General features: G+C 38.2%; 1 protein-coding gene across 1 annotated transcript in view; it reads right to left on the bottom strand.

The window, feature by feature from the left end:
• Nucleotides 1-17,885, bottom strand: part of PRKN (parkin RBR E3 ubiquitin protein ligase) — a 779,388-nt gene that overhangs the window by 134,986 nt on the left and 626,517 nt on the right. The gene's annotated exons all lie outside the window — the stretch shown is intronic.

Below are 17,885 nucleotides of genomic sequence, written 5' to 3'. Positions count from 1 at the left end.
TGGTTCTGCAGGCACCAGAATGCTGAAAACCATCTATCAAATAATCCTTCCACATTTCTGAGCATGCTACCTGGAATGCTTAGAAAGGTTATTTTCCGAATATTTTAGCCCTTTCCCCAAAGGACTACAAAGGCAAGATGAAAAGGGCAGCACTGTCTGCCAGATACCACCAGCCCCTTAGTGTAAACCAAGAAGCCTGTTAAAAGAGGATCTCACATCAAAACCTTGGAGCTGCCCAACGCTGAATTCTGATTCACACACCAGGTTTGGACACATTTCTAAGCACAATACAGGTTTTCCCTAATTCCCTGAAGGATTTCATAGGCCCCAAAGATCACTTCAGTTTTGTTTGTTACAAATATAACCCATTTCGCAAATACGTAGTTGTCAACCACAGGTGTAATACACTAACCAACTATGCAGGCAGGGGAGCGATTTGCCAGAACTCTGCAATCAGATTAACGTTCAGTTGCTACAGACTTTCACATCGGTACCAGCCAGTAGGAAAGAATATGTCTTGCTAGATGCCGTGCACTTTACTGACCTGCGATTACCTTCCTGGTGATGAAATCCAAGGCTGCTACTGACTTTTGTACACTACTAGACTTATTTCTGGCAAGTGCAGACTGTGAAAGCAATCTGGGCTTTATTCTTCTCTACCATAAATTGAAGCATCTGCTTGTGAACAGAGAAAATTCCTTAAAAGGAATTAAGAGCATACTTCTCCCCAGAACATAGGAGGAACTACGATTTTTATCAAGCTGCTTTTCCGCTGATGCAACTACAAATAGTTACCTCTCACTCTTAATGACTGCTATTAAAAGGAAGCAAATGAATTTAGAGACAGTTGTCAGGAAATCTTCGTCAGCGCTGCAGCTTCAATCAAAGCCAATGAGACATGGCCTACACTCACGACTTCTCTTGGCATAGCTGTCTTAGGGATACAAAGGTAAAAGCTTGCATACTTGCAAGCAACGCAACTAAAAAAGGCAAAAACCCTACTATACACACAATTATACTAGTACAAGTCTTCTACTGGTATAACTTTTTCTATTTAGGGAACTGATTTAAATGATATTCAAATCATCTTCTTGCTGGTAAATGCTTTATCTCCATTCAGAGGAGGTACAGGTGGAGAATGCACTACCAAAACAACTTCATCAGCAAACCCTTTTAAAGGTAGCCAAGGTTTAAGAAGGCCTAGGTTTAATAATATGGTAAGAAATACCTATTAATGGCTTGTCTCTTATTAAATATTAGTGTTTCCTCTCATTTAATAAAACTCATGATTTTCTTATAGGCTTCTGTACACCCACCTCTTCCCTCCTCTTGCACCCAAGGATATTCATGTATCTGAATGTGTGGTTTTAGCTCTGAGCTATTTTTTCTTAATGGGTTTTTACTCTCCTCAACTTCTAAGAGCATAACCGCTGTACCACCTTTAGTTTTCTCTCCTCATTTCCACCATGCTTAGGCTCTCACTGTTAATTATTCTGTATCTTGTTCTCAATGCACTTAAAGTTGTCCTTACTACTTCCACCACAGAATCACTGCTATGCAGCATTTTTCTGTCCATTTTCCATTTTTTCCAATTTCCATTGTCCATTTTCACTGGGATTTACATCTCTTACCTTCTAGCTCATCCAAACCCTAAATGTATCAACTCTGTCTCACTAACTTCTTGACCTGAGACCTGACTTGTGTTCCAGACCTGTTGACTTCTCTGTGTTTCAGATCAGAACTCACTCTGTAAAACACGGTTCCTCTTTCTTATCGCAAGCCCTTATATAATTATTATTTTTTTTCCGCATGTAATTTTCCTTGAAAATATAGAACCATGGAAGCATAGAATAATTTGGGTTGGAAGGGCCCTTTAAAGGTGATCTAGTCCAACCTCCCTGCAATGACCAAGGACATCGTCAACCAGATCAGGTTGCTCAGAGCCTCATCCAGCCTGACCTTGAATGTCTCCAGGGTTGGCTCATCTACCACGTCTCTGGGCAACATGTTCCAGTGTTTCACCACGTTCACTGTAAAAAATCTCTGCATTAATTGTACACTGCTCTAGGAATTTCTAACTGTAGAGGATAATTATGATTTCATGTAATACTGTATGTTAATCTTTGGCAGATGTTAGCTTTGTAACGCCAACTAAACTGCTTTCTGCTTGTCTCTGCTTTTTGCAGTCTTTACAGCTTCTTCTTTAACCAATCACTTCTTTCTTCCCTCTTATCCTTTACAATTTATTATTCACTAAATCCCTTAAGATGGAGAAGTTTCCTTTTTCTTGCCTAGCAAGAACTTTTTCCATTCTCCTTAAAATCATATTTCCTGAATGTCTATTTCTCCCAGAAATCCATCCCATTCTGCCCTCATGCATAATTTATATAATTTCCCTTATGTAAACTGCTTACATGCATCCTCTCTTTCTTCCATGTTAGACACTATAAACACCTTGGAACGAAGGATCTTTGTTTGTAAAAAGATGTATAGAAGTATGAAGATATGTATAGAAGTATGAAGATATATATAGACATTATTATGATGATGATATAATATATAATTACAATATAAACACTTTTATGTTTAATTGTTACTAGTTGTCCACTGCTGCATTCTATTCCCAATGCACTATTTTGTATAGTCTATTTTTCAGAGACTTGCCCAATCTAGTTTTCAATATTTTCATAGTCCACACTTTCACTTGCAAGTTGATTATGCAAGAGATCCTGAAGTTCGTAGCAAAGAAGGAGAGAGCGCTTAAAAACCATGTCACTGTTGGCATGATGCTTTCCAGCAATGACTTCAGAAATGTCAAATACCTGCAATATTAACACATTAGCAGTCTACTGTCTGTAAGAAGGTCCTTTAGATTTTAACACTGCAGAAGCAATAACTTGAGGGAACAATGGAAATTATTGTTATCAAACAATAATTTGAGGGAAACATGGAACTAAAGAAGAAACGTGGAAAACAAAAAAAAAAAGAAGTAAGATCAAAACATCATTCTTTCTTTTTTTGGATATTTCTGGATGTATTTCTGGTATTTCCTATTTCTACTTTAATTTCTTCTGTTCTGTAAATGAACCTTTGTAAAACATGCTCCAATGCTGTGACCCATTTTTACCAAATGTCTGGGAGTTTTGCAAAAGTGTTGGATGATGTTAAATTCCTGCACTGTGACTAGAGGCAAAGGCTATAGACAAATAACCATTCCATAAATAAAAGAAAAGCGATTAAAAAATACCTACTCTGCTGAAAAGCATTGAGAACTATGTGTTCCATAAAACCACTCATATATCCATCAGCATATTCATGTATATGCAAACACACATGGTGACTTGAAAATTATTACAAGTTAAGCACAGCACCCAGTGGGTTCACTGGCAAACTGTGCACACCAAAGGTTAAAAGAAAAATGTATTTTCTAAGTCTCTGATGTGCAATTAGTGCGTGCCACATGAAATTTAGATTTCTGCTATTTTGTGTAGAATGCTTTGAGGATTAGTTTTTATGCCCTCTGTAGTACAGAAACCCTTATAATCAGTGGTCTCAACAATTACTGAAACTTTCTGTTTCCCTCTTCCCAATTATTACTTGAAAAAGTACACGCATCCATGAAATTTCCACAGACACAAACATAACCACAGGAATATTAAATAAATCAATCAATAAAAATTACACATAAGACTGTGAAAAGGAAATGATGACAAAGGATGGACAATTGCCTTTAATCAGAAGCCAAAACTCAGGATTGAGGACATCTGCAGACTGATAAAATGGCAGCTAAATTGTTTATTAGTTCCCTCTTTCAACTCAGATTCAAACCTATGTGTTTCATATGTTCTCAGCTACAATGACTGTTACAGGTTTTTGCTAACTGTAAAGGCAGAGCAAGATGTAACAAATGTAAAATTGGTGCAAATCGTTAGTATTTTTATACCACTTTTTCATCTGACATAACTCCATTGACCTCGAAGTAATAAGACCCATAAAAGTAATGTGATATCTTAGGCATGAGCCTGAGCCTAAGCAGAAAACTAAGTTATGAAGGGATGATACCCAATTCACAGCACCAGCAGCTTTATAAACTCATCACAAGTAATTTCTTTGCTCTATTTAAGCATTTATTACTTAAATTGAATTTAAGCATATTATTTCCTTCTAAATACTCCACCATACCCACGACTATTTGTTTGAATAATTTTGTTGTTGGTTGATTCTCATATCGCTTTATTACTTAACTCCAAATACGGCACTTGTGAATGAAAGGTACATTCAAAGTTACAGAAATTTGCAACTGTAAATTTACAATTTACATTGTGATATTCTCTTCATAAAGATATAAAGGCATTTTTAATCTGTTCATATAAGTATACGTATCTCCAAGGGAAAAATAAAGATGGAAAATTTAGGAAGGACAGATTAATGCCTCCTAATATCATAAATCCCCTGATTTCAACTGGTCTAAACACACGCTTTCAGCTATACTTGTAATTAAGCTATGATTCTAACTACTACCAATTTAATTACCCAGGTCTTCACATATTTTTCTCAGACAGAATTAGCTTCTGGTTTTGTTTTTGCTTTAAATTATCACTTTGTATGACATGTTCTCCAGTGAGGAGATGAAGGAAAAATTAAATCAACCCTTTAATATTGCATAAACTGGCAAAATGAAAGCAAAAAATGGCTACTGTTACAAATACAACCGACTGAGAACCAGCGCAAGTGCCAGGGCCCTGATGGCACCACCAGCCCCGACTGTCCCTGCCCGGCCCCTTGGGGCTCCCCCCAGCCCAGCACCCCACCTCAGCCCCCAGGGCCATCAGCCCCTGCCCCAGCGACACCACAGCAGGGCCGGTCTCCAGCTCCCCACAGCCCTGACTGGCCACTGGCCCCCACCAAGCCAGGCCCGCCCGCAGGCCCATGTTCAGGCCTGGCCTCAGCCTGTGCCCGTCCCCAGGAGGTGCCTGAAGCTGGGGCTGTCCTGGTGCCCCGGCTGCCTGCTCCTGGTTAGGGGTGGGACAGGCTCTGGCTGAATTTTAGCCTCAGAAAATCACAGAAAATCATACAACCTCTTAATTGACTGTAGTTACAAGCATACGTATCACTACTGCAGGATTGTGTGCTGCATCTTATCTTCTACCATATGCTTGTAGCATTATTTCCTGCTTTGCATTTTAAATTTCATCTTTCCCCAAATGGTACAGTGGGTGAGATTCAATTCCCCGAATTTAAGCTTCTAAATATTGGCTATATGAGTCTAATATATTTAATTGCATGATTTCTTCTTAGTCAATAGGAGGAAATACCTTCACAGGGTAATTCCCATTGTTTGAGACAAGCCCCTAGAAGGTATCCACTTAACTCCATTAACTGAGGAGTCTAAGGTGACTAGGCAAGATTTACACAAGTAACTTTCAGACTCTTAATGTTAGAGGAGCTTAAGTTTACCCAACAGCTACAATCCCAATCATTTCTGCACATGCTTAACTTTGAGCATGTGAATTTTCCCATCATACTTAGTTCCATGCCAACTGAGCATTTACATTATGAACACAGTGTAATTTCCATCTCTCTCACTTAAAATTTATGTCTGCATCAACACTTGTTAATTCTGAAAAGTACATACCCTTTTGTGAGCTCTGAACAGAACCATGTAAGAATATCTATCAGTGTCCTTCAAAGGGTATCTTTCCACAGTGCTAATTGCTAAACCGAGCTTGCAACTGAAAAATGTTTCAAATACATGAGAATAACCACTTCATGCCTGGAAAATTAATGGATGTCTGTCTTTTTTTTCCTGACTGCGCTGCATAGAGTTTTATTTGACTGGAGTACAGATAGGAAAAATGTTCCATATTAAAAAAAATAAAATTCTAAAAGCTTGGAAATGCAGCACTCTAATGGCAGTATTTGCAATATAGCAATGATTTTATCTATATTTATATATATATATCTCATAGAATCACAGAATCACAGAATGGTTTGGGTTGGAAGGGACCTTAAAGATCATCTCGTTCCAACCCCCCTGCCGTGGGCAGGGACACCTCCCACTAGACCAGGCTGCTCAAAGCCCCATCCAGCCTGGCCTTGAACACTACATATCTATCTATCTACCTATGCTAGTGTATGCTAGCCTGCCACACATGCACAGCAAGGGAAGGTGGCAAGGAAAGCTCAGAGGTGCTTGTTCCAGCGGGTGTCCATCCAGAGCACAGCCAGGCTAGCCCTGGCTAGCTACAGCCGGGACACAGCAGCTGTGACTCCGTACGCAAGGTACAAGTACTCAGCGAGGCACAACACAGCCCCGACAGCTCTGTTGAGTGAGCAGGACGGATGGGAAGAGCATGGCCCTGCACCGTGCCTGGTAATAACAGAGATGGTAACTTGGTGTCAAGAAAAGGGAGTCAGGTTAGACTTTCACACAAAACTTAACAGGTTTGAAATCCTGTAATCAGCGTGCATTTGTTTGTTATGTCATTTTCCCAGTCTCTTCCAACCTGTTCAACTAATTGGAATATTGGTGCAAAAAATAGACTTTGCTGCTGCCTGTGTCTCTTCCAGTGAAAAGCAATCCTGTGCTGGTGACAGTGCGGTCACTCTTATGGGAACTGACAATGATTTCAAAGTATGAAGTGACTTCGCTCTGCTTGTGTTAATTAAATGTTTTGATGTTTTGGGTGACCTTTTCTCATTTTTGATGTTATGTGAGCATGAACAAAGACAAAACCAAGGAGAGTGTCTGGAATGCTTAAATATTTTATTTAAAAGAGAAAAAGATATTATGAAGAAGATCAAGTATGTAATTTACAGAATATAAGCACAGAAGCCTATCATTGGAATACTGTTTGTGCTTGTGTATTGTCAAAGATGTAGAAATGTTTTCTCACAGATCCCACAGAAGGGCATCATTATAACCATTTTCACAATTTATTTTACAATCTTCATGAGCAATACTTTCATAAATAGTAAATTATTGAGGGGTTTTTTCTTCGTTGCTACCTAGATAATTTTCTAATGTAACCAAACTTAAAGCTTCATCAAATTGTAGACCTGCACTGTGCTTACAGATATCGTCCTTTGTATAAGAAAGATTTAATTTTTAAAGAAAGAAAGGTGATAAACTGTTATGTGAATAATTTGTCATCTCAAGTCCCAAGCCTTACATCTGCAGGGGATTCACATGGGCACACAACTTTATCTGGAAGACCAATTATTGCTAACTACCATTAATCATAGAATCACACATCAGACCCAAAACCTTCTCATGAAACCAGCTTGTAATTACTAAGTTTACCTTCTGATTTAGTATTAACAAAAGGCCTTATTTATCTGCCTTCTGAATTCTCAATGCTACTCATGCATTTGAGCCACATTTGCAAACTGAAATTTTCTGACCCATGAACTCATACTTCTGCTTCCAACACCTATTTTGATGATCTGCTGTGATTGGAGTAGGTTCATCCATGGAACATTTTTCCCCAAGAAAGAAAACCAAATGGTGTTTTGTTCAACAGATGCACAGTGGCTATTCCCTTTCCTTACCTATAGGTATCAGAACTTTTCTCAGCAAGTCTAGTGTCTTAGCTATAGATCCATTTCAAAATGCTACAAGCAGCATTCACCCTGTTGGACAAACTAAAACATCTGATGATTTATTTTTTGTAAATATATCGCTGGCTGCAGTCAGCAGTATATTTACAGATTGGGAGACAACCCTTTAGTAACCAAATATCTTGTACTGTCCCCCTTACAATTGATGTAAAAAATAACATATCCAGTAAAAAAAAAAAAAAAGAAAAAAAAAGTCAAGTAAAAAATTACATGGGGTTCTTGTACTCATGCCATTTTGATGACATCAGTTTCCAGATGATATTTTTCTGTATAGTAATTTAGATAAGTAGAAAGCAAGGTAAAAAAAATATATGCCTGAAAACAGATATATGAGAGTGTTTAAATAATATAGATTCCTTTGGGAAAACAATATAAAAGGAGATATTTTTAAAAGCAAGAATTATTGAATTCTGCCCTTTCAAAGGCAGCAGGCATGTAATTAGATTGCAAAGCTCAGCTCTGCAGTTGGACAATGCTAAACCAGAGAGCACGACAAGCGATGCTTGCATGTGGTTTATGTACCCAGAGGTCAACATGGTGAAGGTCTTTCCTGTAAGTCTTTAGAAGCCTCTCCAAAACTACAAATGTTTCAGCTCAAGCAAACTAGCATAGTTGCAATTAAGTCACTGGTGTTTACGCATGTTCATACTAGCAAAAAAATTGGCTATGTACACAAAATGTAATACTTTGTTAAAAAGACTGTGTGCCAATAAAAGATATATCAAGTGCCCCTTTTTGTAAAGCTTAATCTGCAATAAGAAATCTATTTGCTTTTTAAAAAAATTATTCAGAATTTAAATACCTTTTTCTCATGATTAATACCCCTGCCAAACAGTATTATGTTCATTTTCTTTTTTCTTGATTGGCTTCTGACAGCTGAAGGCAGTAAAAAGACCTACACATTTTTTTGCTATCAAAATGGCTGCTGAATCTAACATTCAAGAAAGTTTCATGAAAGCTTGATTGTCAGGACACAATACTTATCCTATTCTGACCAGTTACCAGAGATGTTAGTTGCCCAACTTTTTGTATGCACTTAATTTCAAAATCATCCAAAGACACAAAAAGTATTTTTACTCTCGTGAAGTACTTGTGCAAAAATTCTGCAAAGGGACTGCAGTAAAGTTGGGAAAGGATCGCATAAACGACTACTGGCAGCAGCTAGAGCATCTCAGATTAGAGAAAATTCTGCTGGCCTGGCTTTCTCACATTGCATACAACTCTGGCCTTCACTGTGCTGCTACTCACTGCTTATTTTAATGATGCTTTAAAGCCAAATGACTAGAAGTAATGAACCACGTTAGCCGTTTTCTACTAGGGTCTTTCTTTTAATCTTTACAACAGAAAATATCACCAGGAATACTGACCTGCCATTTCAGTTTAGCTTCCTTGCTTGCTTTTTGCATATTTAAACCAATATTTAAAACAGACTGGAACAAGTACTGCTTACTCACGTCAGCATTCAAACCCTGAATTGTATTGAGATGCACAATGCCAGCTTGCCACTGCTTGTTATTTTTAGCAGTTTTACATATATGCTGCACCGCTATGTGATGAACTGTTGAAAGAGTCTGTCAGAGGGGCAGAATTTTCTAAAAAAAAATCAGTATCGCCCAAGAGACTAAGACTTCAGGGTCACCATGCAATAGTGCAAACATATCTGATTGTCTGTACCATCTGGTTGCTCAATATTCCAGTTTAAATTACAGGCATAAATTCACCATGCAATTCTCAGTAAAGTCAGTGAATACTAAACTCATGCAACAAAACAAAATCCGTGTTGTCTATCTATAATGAGAAATTGAACTATGACCTTTACTGCTTAAATACAGCAGCTCCACAAACAGAAATAAAAAGGAGATTCCCTTCGTTCCACGTAAGTACTGACTTCTCTGAAATGAAAATAAATTTTACAGAAATAACATAATTTCTTTTTTTTTAATGCTTCTTAATTAACAGAAGTTACTCCTACAGTTTCTTCATAACATGAGAGACAGAAAATCAGCAAGTCTAAGCTAATATAACCAGGTGATTTTATTTTTTTTAGTTGAGATACAACAGAGCTGCTTTAAACTTCTTTTGGAAGACTCAACACCTTCTGCCATATAAATCTTGGTAGTGAAAATCTCATTGCAGGGATGTGGGCCGAAAGGAGATCTTCACGCTCAGTATACTAGGATTTTAGCTCAATCAGCTCAATTCATGAAAGGTTTTCTCATCTTTTATTCAAAAAGTACTTGAAATCGCTAAAGCAAACTCTGTTTTCTCAAATTCCCGCGTTCATGCTGGCACTGGCCTTTGATGATGATCAGTACCTTAGAGAAGGCAAGTGAGAGGTCAGGAGCTTTCAGCATGTGGTGGAGACTTTATAAAAGAGATTGTCTTCTCAGGGAAAATCTAACTATCCCTGAATAAAAGTCAACCCAAGGCAAAAATAACTATAGAAGAATTTCATTTGCCAGTTACTGAAGGGCAAGTCTTTAAAAGATTGTCACTTCTGAATACCAGAATTATGCAGGTGAAATACAAAAAATGCTAAAATGTTTCTAAGCTGAAATTAAACCAAAGTTCACACAGCCATTTCCCAGATGGTGCCTTGATAGCAGAAGTATATTGTAAAGCCCAAGTGTTGAGAATCAGTTTAGGAGAGTAAGTATTTCTTCTTTTTCCCCTTAAAAGTTGAATTAAGAAAACTGTCCTACTATAATTTTGGTAACAGATAGAAAGAACAGTTTCAGCAATTTGTAATTCATAAATTTCCATCTCACTCATATTTTATCAAATGAGGTTATTACAGAGACTATGTAACATGGAATATGTCATTGTACCCTCAAGAAAGATATGGACAGGTGCCAGAAAGCAAACACAGCTTTCCATCTCTTTAATTACAAAACTTGCGTTTAAGGTTATTAAAATGCAATTTTTAAAGGTTATTTTCTGTCCACCGCACAGGAAAATCAATATGCCAAGCTCAAAAAAAAAATCTGACAGAAACCCCAAGATGCACACATGTAGGTCTCGCTCGCTTACTCACACATGCTTAAGCATGCACAAAATTACTATTGGAGAAAGGAGAATGGCAAACAATATTCAGTGACCCAGAAACAGCAATGCTTTCCTTTCTACTTTTGCATTTCTTTTTTTCCTGGGATATGACGTCATTCTGTATAAACAGTATATAAAAATGGTATTCCTTTAATCTGTGCAGCATTTAGAAGACTTCAACATGTGCCTTTCACTGAGAGCTTAGACAAATATTTAAATTGCTACATAAATGACTCAGACTACAAGGCAAGCCCAGGCTACTCTAAAAATAAATGTTCATGGACAATAAACCCATCCAACCAAAAGAGAATTTTAAAAAGCCATGGAATATAATATGTCTCAGAGAATAGTACAGACATATCTAGATGAATGGCTGTGATTTTCTCTTTTTCATAGGGATTTTATGACAGAAAACCATTTCCAGAACACTAGAGAATGAAGCAATTGTCTAAAAGTGACCTGCACTCTCGTAATGGAGTTGAAATCTTAATTGTTACCTAATTCTAATATTTTTCTTCCTCCTTCGCAGCAGCAATACATGTATGCATATCTTATTGCTCTCTGTGAGAGAACATGGCAAAGTTCCACTTGTGAAATGAGGACGGTTTTGCATTTCACCTTAATCAGATCAAATTAGGGCAGGTGGTAACCCTGCAGGCAACATAATTATGAAAAATGCCTGTGTTCAATACAAACTGTCCTTCCAGTCTTGAGGTCTAATAGGACATCATAGTACAATCTTTTTACATTTTACTGGCAGCCCAGAGCACAGAAGCCCACAGAGGGGGGAACCACATACTGCTCTCATTTTTTGTCTGTGCAAATCCAGACAAATAATACATATGTTCTTCAATATTTACTCTAACATAAAAGGCAGAGTGTTCCTGGGAGTGCAAAAGCTGGTGTGGGATGAAAACTAAAGTTAAATACAGAAGAACAAGAAATTAAGTCACTCTAGTCGGGTCTAATTCTAATAACATTGTGTGAGACAGGCTAATCCTGCATTACAAACAGCGATTCGTGTTTCTACTATAAAAAAAACCTGACAGGCAGGCATAAATACAAGAGATCATGCTGTCTGTTCATCTAACAGAAAAGAATTGGAACGACCTAAGAGGTTCCCCAAAGATAGAGAGTTAAGGATTTTTCTGATTTTATATTGATATACTGGCCCTATTCTTGAACAGACCACTTGTGATGAATAGCTGGCAAAATACATTTGAAATAAGCTGAAAATTTAATGCAAAATTCTACTCTACATTAAAGGGATAATTCAGCCAGGTTCATTTAGAATATTACTCCTCTGAAGACACCCCAAGCACTACAATAACAAATGTTATATCAAAGATGCACTCAGCAACAAATGCAATATGAGTCTCTGTGAGGCGATTTTTCAGTATGTCAGAATTATAATATCACTCCATGGAAACAAATTAAGCAGCGCAAGCTCGGCTGTTGGGATCACTTTATTAGCAATGCAGTGTTTTCTCATAAAGAATGCTTTGCTTTGGATCTGTCAATGAACATCAAAGATGGTCTATCTGTTTTTATGGTGCACGACTTATTATTTGCCTGTGAAATAAACAAAACACTTTAACATCCGGCTCTTTTTCTGCAACAGTTCAAAAAAAATATATTGAGAATAACAAAAAAAATCCTGATCATTTTTACTGTAGAGCTGAAGTCCAGTCCAGTGTGATTTTTTTTTTTAATCAACAGGGATAAAGACATTAATCAGGAGCGATAAAACTGGTACACTAGTAGCAGCTAAGCAATACTGAACAATTTCTATCTGGTGGAGGAATTTCTATTTGTAAATACCCACAGATTTCTGCAAAATACTGAAAAATATTCTGCTCTGGTTAGTCATCATGCTGATACACAGATTGACTTAATTTTGTCCCTTGTGCATAAAAGAGAAAACACAGCCCTTGCTAGGTGGATAGGCCCTTTCGATGGGTCAGAGAAGGATGCTGCGCTTGCACTGTGGTCATAAATTTCCAAGGCTGTTACAATTTACCCCAAGCTCAGTGTCTGCACTGGACTAAGAATGCAGGGGAAAATGGATATGCTTTACTATGTACAGGGCAGGAGAGAACCCCCACAGCTCAGCATTATGCCATCAGACTCATCGGGACGCTGAAGTGAATTAGTGCAAGCAATTTCATGAGATTACGCTATCAATTTAGTACAGAACAGCTGCCATGCCACACTAGAGGATACTCCTTCTAGTCTTTACTTACACAGCCACAAATAACTTCTGAGTTAATCCAGAGCAACAGCATACATCTTTTATGTTTACTACCTTACACAGAGATATGCTATGCCTTGTAATTAGTTGGTCTTGTCTAACTTTTTTTTAAACTCACAATAATTCCATTATCAAAAGTCCAATATATCTTCATTAAATTAGACACTCTCTATGACACTATTTCTTCTAATACTTGAATTACTTCCCATATCTAGAGCATGCACATTTTTTCCCTCAGCTACACTTTTTTTTTGTATTCTTTGAACAGTGCAGCGTTTCTAAACTGTGAACCTGAAGCCAGAATAGACAGGTATAGGAGAAAATCTCCAACCTTACTAACTGCATACAGAAAAACCCACGGGGTGTAGAGTCCAACAGCAGAGGGCTGAGGGGGTGTACATGTATTGCTGTATCAATCATTTCTAATCAGGAAAAAAAAAAAGTCTTTTTGAAAATTTATAGCTAGTGGGATCATAGAGTCACATAGCTTGGCACTATGAATGCTGATGCAGACACTAGAAATCAGGACTGGAACATCTCTGACCTTGACGCTAACACTTAAGTAGGCTGAAAAGACAAGCCAGAACTGGTGCCCTCCAGGAATCCCCGCTCCCACCCACACACACAGTCTCGCCCTTGCCCAGCAACAGAGAGACAGAGCTCAGGCACAAGTCTCCTCTGTTTTTTCTTTCCTTTTGCAAAATGGAAAGTCAAGTTATTGAAACTAACCATAAGGTTCAGCTTTTTTTTTTTCCTCATGTCGTTAAAATGCTCACTTGACTTCGCTTCATTTCAGTAGATCACTGAGTTGCAGTTGTAAAAAATAACAACACTAGGTCTCACCGCGTGTACACTTACCTTTTGACACCGTGTTAACTATTTTTTCCGTAGAGTACTTCTAGGCAGTCATTTATATGTTAAGTACTGAACTCTGTATCACTTCTGCCTTTCAATATTACATTGCTTGCTGTGTATTTTCCACTTGTGTCTGTTATGTCATGGATCAGAAATTCATTCCTTCTACTTCTGTCTGGCTCCAGAATACCATCATGCATGAAATTTCAGAGATGCTTTTTTTCCTGACTGAGAATTATTGGATATACAGCTATAAAAGCATACATAAAAGCTAAAAGCCCTTAGAATTATTTGGAGGGGAAACAAAACATCCCCTAAGCATCAAATTGGTTGGAAATTCTTCATACTGCTTTTCCGTACCAATTCCTGCAGGATTTGCTGTCTATTGTAGCTTAGCTCCTGTCTGCTTCAGGAAAAAGATCGTGAATTGTGATAAATGATTCTGTATGGCATGATTTAGACTCAGGCTACAGAAAACTGTATCTAATGAGATTATCTGATTCTTTTTTAAGGATCAATAATTTATTTATAGGCAGGGGCCTCGAAGGTTAATTTCTAGTGCTTTACTCACCAAGCTATCCAGCGCCCAAATGACTTGTAGGAGACATACAATCAGAACTGGCTAATCCACGTCAGCTTGTTTAAAAAAATTGTCAGATTAACAAATCAATGATACTTACACACTACAAAATTGGTTTCCACTTAAAAGCTGACTGGATTTACACAGTTTACATGCAGCATAAATCCTGTTTTCATGTAATTTAGCAGGGATTCCGGGCAAAGTGATTCTCTCCTCTCTTGTCAATTTACAAGACACAAACTGGGCAGCAGAAATCCTATTGCAGGTTGATGGATGTCTATTGAGGGAAACAGGAGGAGGGAAAAAAAGAGCAAAGCAGGATTTTTGATGGTTGGCTACAGATTGCTGTCACTGATCATTTTCTTATCTCTGCTTTCACAGCTAACTGTGACTTTCCATTTAGAGAGCTTTTCCCTGCTTTACTGGTTACACCAAGAAGCATGCCTTGCCTAATTTGTGACACGTTGAGGCTACCTTCATGCAACCATTACGGGGGCTGCATGAATGCAGCATCAATAGGTGCTACATTCATGGGGGTTTCACCCATTTCCCCATTTTAATACCGCTCCCACCTGTTGCAGTCATTATAAAAGAGTCAACAGTGTGGCTGCTGTCAAGCAGTCCATGGCATTGGATGCAAAAGTTAACTTTGCTGGAACAAATTCTTTGATAGGTGTATGCACATCTCCTTCCTCTCTCTCTCTTTTCCCCTTTCTCTCTATATATTTATTGTTCCCCTTTGAAGGCTGTGGCGCATTATCTAGTTTTATTTTTATTTCTTGTTACTCTTGGAATTTGATGGACAGTGGGTTGCAGGAACACAGCACACTTGAGATCATTAGGACTATAGCCTCCTTCGCTGGGACAAAAACAAATCAAGGTAGCAAACATCTGAAAGGTACAATGATATTTTTTTGTGTGCAATGGCCACTGAATTAGAAGAGCTGTGATATAAAACTGATTCAGGTGACAGGTGCTTAATCAACTGAATCTCCAACAACTCTAATAATAGTTTCCTAACTTCTTTCTGTACCTGGAAAATATGATCTGAAGACAAACATAAATATTTGCAATAAAAAAAAAAATACACCACAGTGTCAGTTTGCATTTTTTCAGCCTTGTATCTACAGATCCAACTGAACTGAAGGTTAACGCTAATATTTAAAGACAGACTGTGCATAATCTAAGAGGACATGTGACATTTTTATGTTTCAGGCTAATGCTTTATGTCTGTGTTGTTCAGGAGAGTTTCATGCAGGAAAGTAAGCTAATGTCAATGACTATCTCAATATTAAATAGATAAATAAATAAATAGAGACAAAGGAAAATATGACAGAAGTGGCTGAAATAAGTGGCATGTACACAATACAGTAAACAATTCTGCTGAACACAGTTCTAATTTGTCCCAATCTACCACAACCAATTACTCCTGCCTCAGAGACTCCTTATCTTAGATTTTCCAAGCCAGCTAGCCTCTATTTCTTGATAAAGGACACAGCAGTATTTCAGAAAATTGCACATTAGATAAAGAAGAAACCCGGTGTTAGAAATAATTGCCCATGTTTTTTTTTCCCCAGCTGAGCCAATCCTCCATCCAAATAGTTGAAAAGCTAACTACCTTCAAAGTTAGGTCTCAGTAATCCATCTGTATTGGCCGTAAAATAATAGGCTTGACAATATTGAAGAGCCAATGCTCTTAGCATTACTGTCTGCCAGAAAAGGCTGGGAAAATACTCTTTTGAGAGGTCAGCAAGAGCAAAAAAATGACTGGGTTGAATTGCGCTTGCCACAATACTGGCTGGACATAATGCACATTTGTGACACAGATACAAGACAGCTCTACAACGCACGAAAGCCCTTCTTCTTTCTCCTTCCTCTCCCTTCTCCTTTCTCCTTCCTCTCCCTTCTCATCCCCCTTCTGGGAAAGAAAAGATATCTTTGGTTTGAGAGAAGCTGGAGCTAGCAGTAAGTACTATAGATAAACAAATGTACTGAACCTAACAAAAAATCCATCTCTCTCAAGATCCTGTCTCTGGCACAGGCCAATAACAGATGCTATGAGAAAAGCATAAGAAACAAGAAAAGAGTTAAGTATCTCTGTATACCATCCTTATGTGCAGACTGAAGTTTAGAGCCACTCTGTGATAGAGGATGCAACCAGATCACCTTCTTCCTTCACCACTCTTGGGAATCCTCCATTTTCCACAATTCCAGAATTGTTCCACAATTTTAATTTGCAGCAGGCGAGCTTCCTCTGTTTGCTTTATACCTCCTGCCTTGCAGTTGTATGGCTACCTCCAGCTCTCATGTAATAAGAATGGGTAAAACTCTTATTAATCTTTTCCATTCCTCTCATGATTTTAGAAAAGTCTGTCACATCTTGATCCAGATGTCTCTTGCCAGAAAAGAAAAATAAGCGTCTCATCACACACAGGCTATTCCATACTGCCAGTCACCTTTGCTGACCTATGTTTAAACAGAAGTTAGCGCTTTCTATTTCAGAGGCAATAACCAAAACTGCACTTGGAATGCGCAGAGCAGGGTGCGCTTTCGATTTACCACAGAGAAATAACATTTTGACATTCTTAATAGTTCCTAACATCTTAATTGCCCTTTAGACTTTCACTTAGTTCTCAAATGATATTTTCAGTGAACTATCCAGACAGGAAGCCAAATAAATGAGGCAGCAGATGAGAGATCAGTGCCACCCTGCCTGCTTTTGCCCTTGTACACTCCAAATGATGCCACCCCTCCTTCTTAAGAAGCCTTACTGGAAAGCATGCTCAAAAATACTCGCAGTGTCACGCTGACGGCCAGCTCTGTAAAATGAATCAGTTCGTTACTTCATACTTGCACCTGAGCAACGCTGCAGCAGCATTGCAGTCAACTCTGGGCCATGGACACGTACCTTATTAACCTAACTTGCCTTCCTGGCTCCATCTCAGCTTCCCCCAGCACTGGGACTTCCCTGGTGATCGCAGGGCTATGGCTGACCCTGCAACGCATGCCCCATTGGCACGACATGGCATGGCACGGCCAGCCTCACTGCTGCCCCAGGAGCACACTGCCACTCTGCTTCGCCACCTCCTGCCAGCAAGTAGTCACCATACAAGACTGCGAATGACTTACATAGTCTCTAAGGAGTTAAGGATGTGGGAGCTAAGCTGTGGTGTGAAGTATAAGGGAAGAAAACAAAATGGACAAAAATCTGATAATCCAAAACTAACACATGAAAATTAACAACTAAAAGCTTTTATCTGAAAGCTGAAACTGAAGAACAAAAGATCAGGATAGCAAACAAATAGGAAGAACAAAGAAAAGTACCATCAGCCTCCTCCTTTTCATCTTCTAAAGGACAAATATTTCTCAAAGAGCACTATATTTACTCTGTAATAAGTAGCCTTGTAATTTTCATTATAAAGATCATGCAATAACAAGAAAATTACAAGGATCATTTTATTTTCTGACAGATGAAATGGCATAGGATTGGAAATTCAACACTAGACAATGACTGATGTCCACTGGAATTTCTCC

This window comes from Larus michahellis, chromosome 3, assembly GCF_964199755.1.
Source record: "Larus michahellis chromosome 3, bLarMic1.1, whole genome shotgun sequence".
NCBI classification, from domain to species: domain Eukaryota; kingdom Metazoa; phylum Chordata; class Aves; order Charadriiformes; family Laridae; genus Larus; species Larus michahellis.
This window is presented reverse-complemented; position numbering and strand designations above follow the sequence as displayed.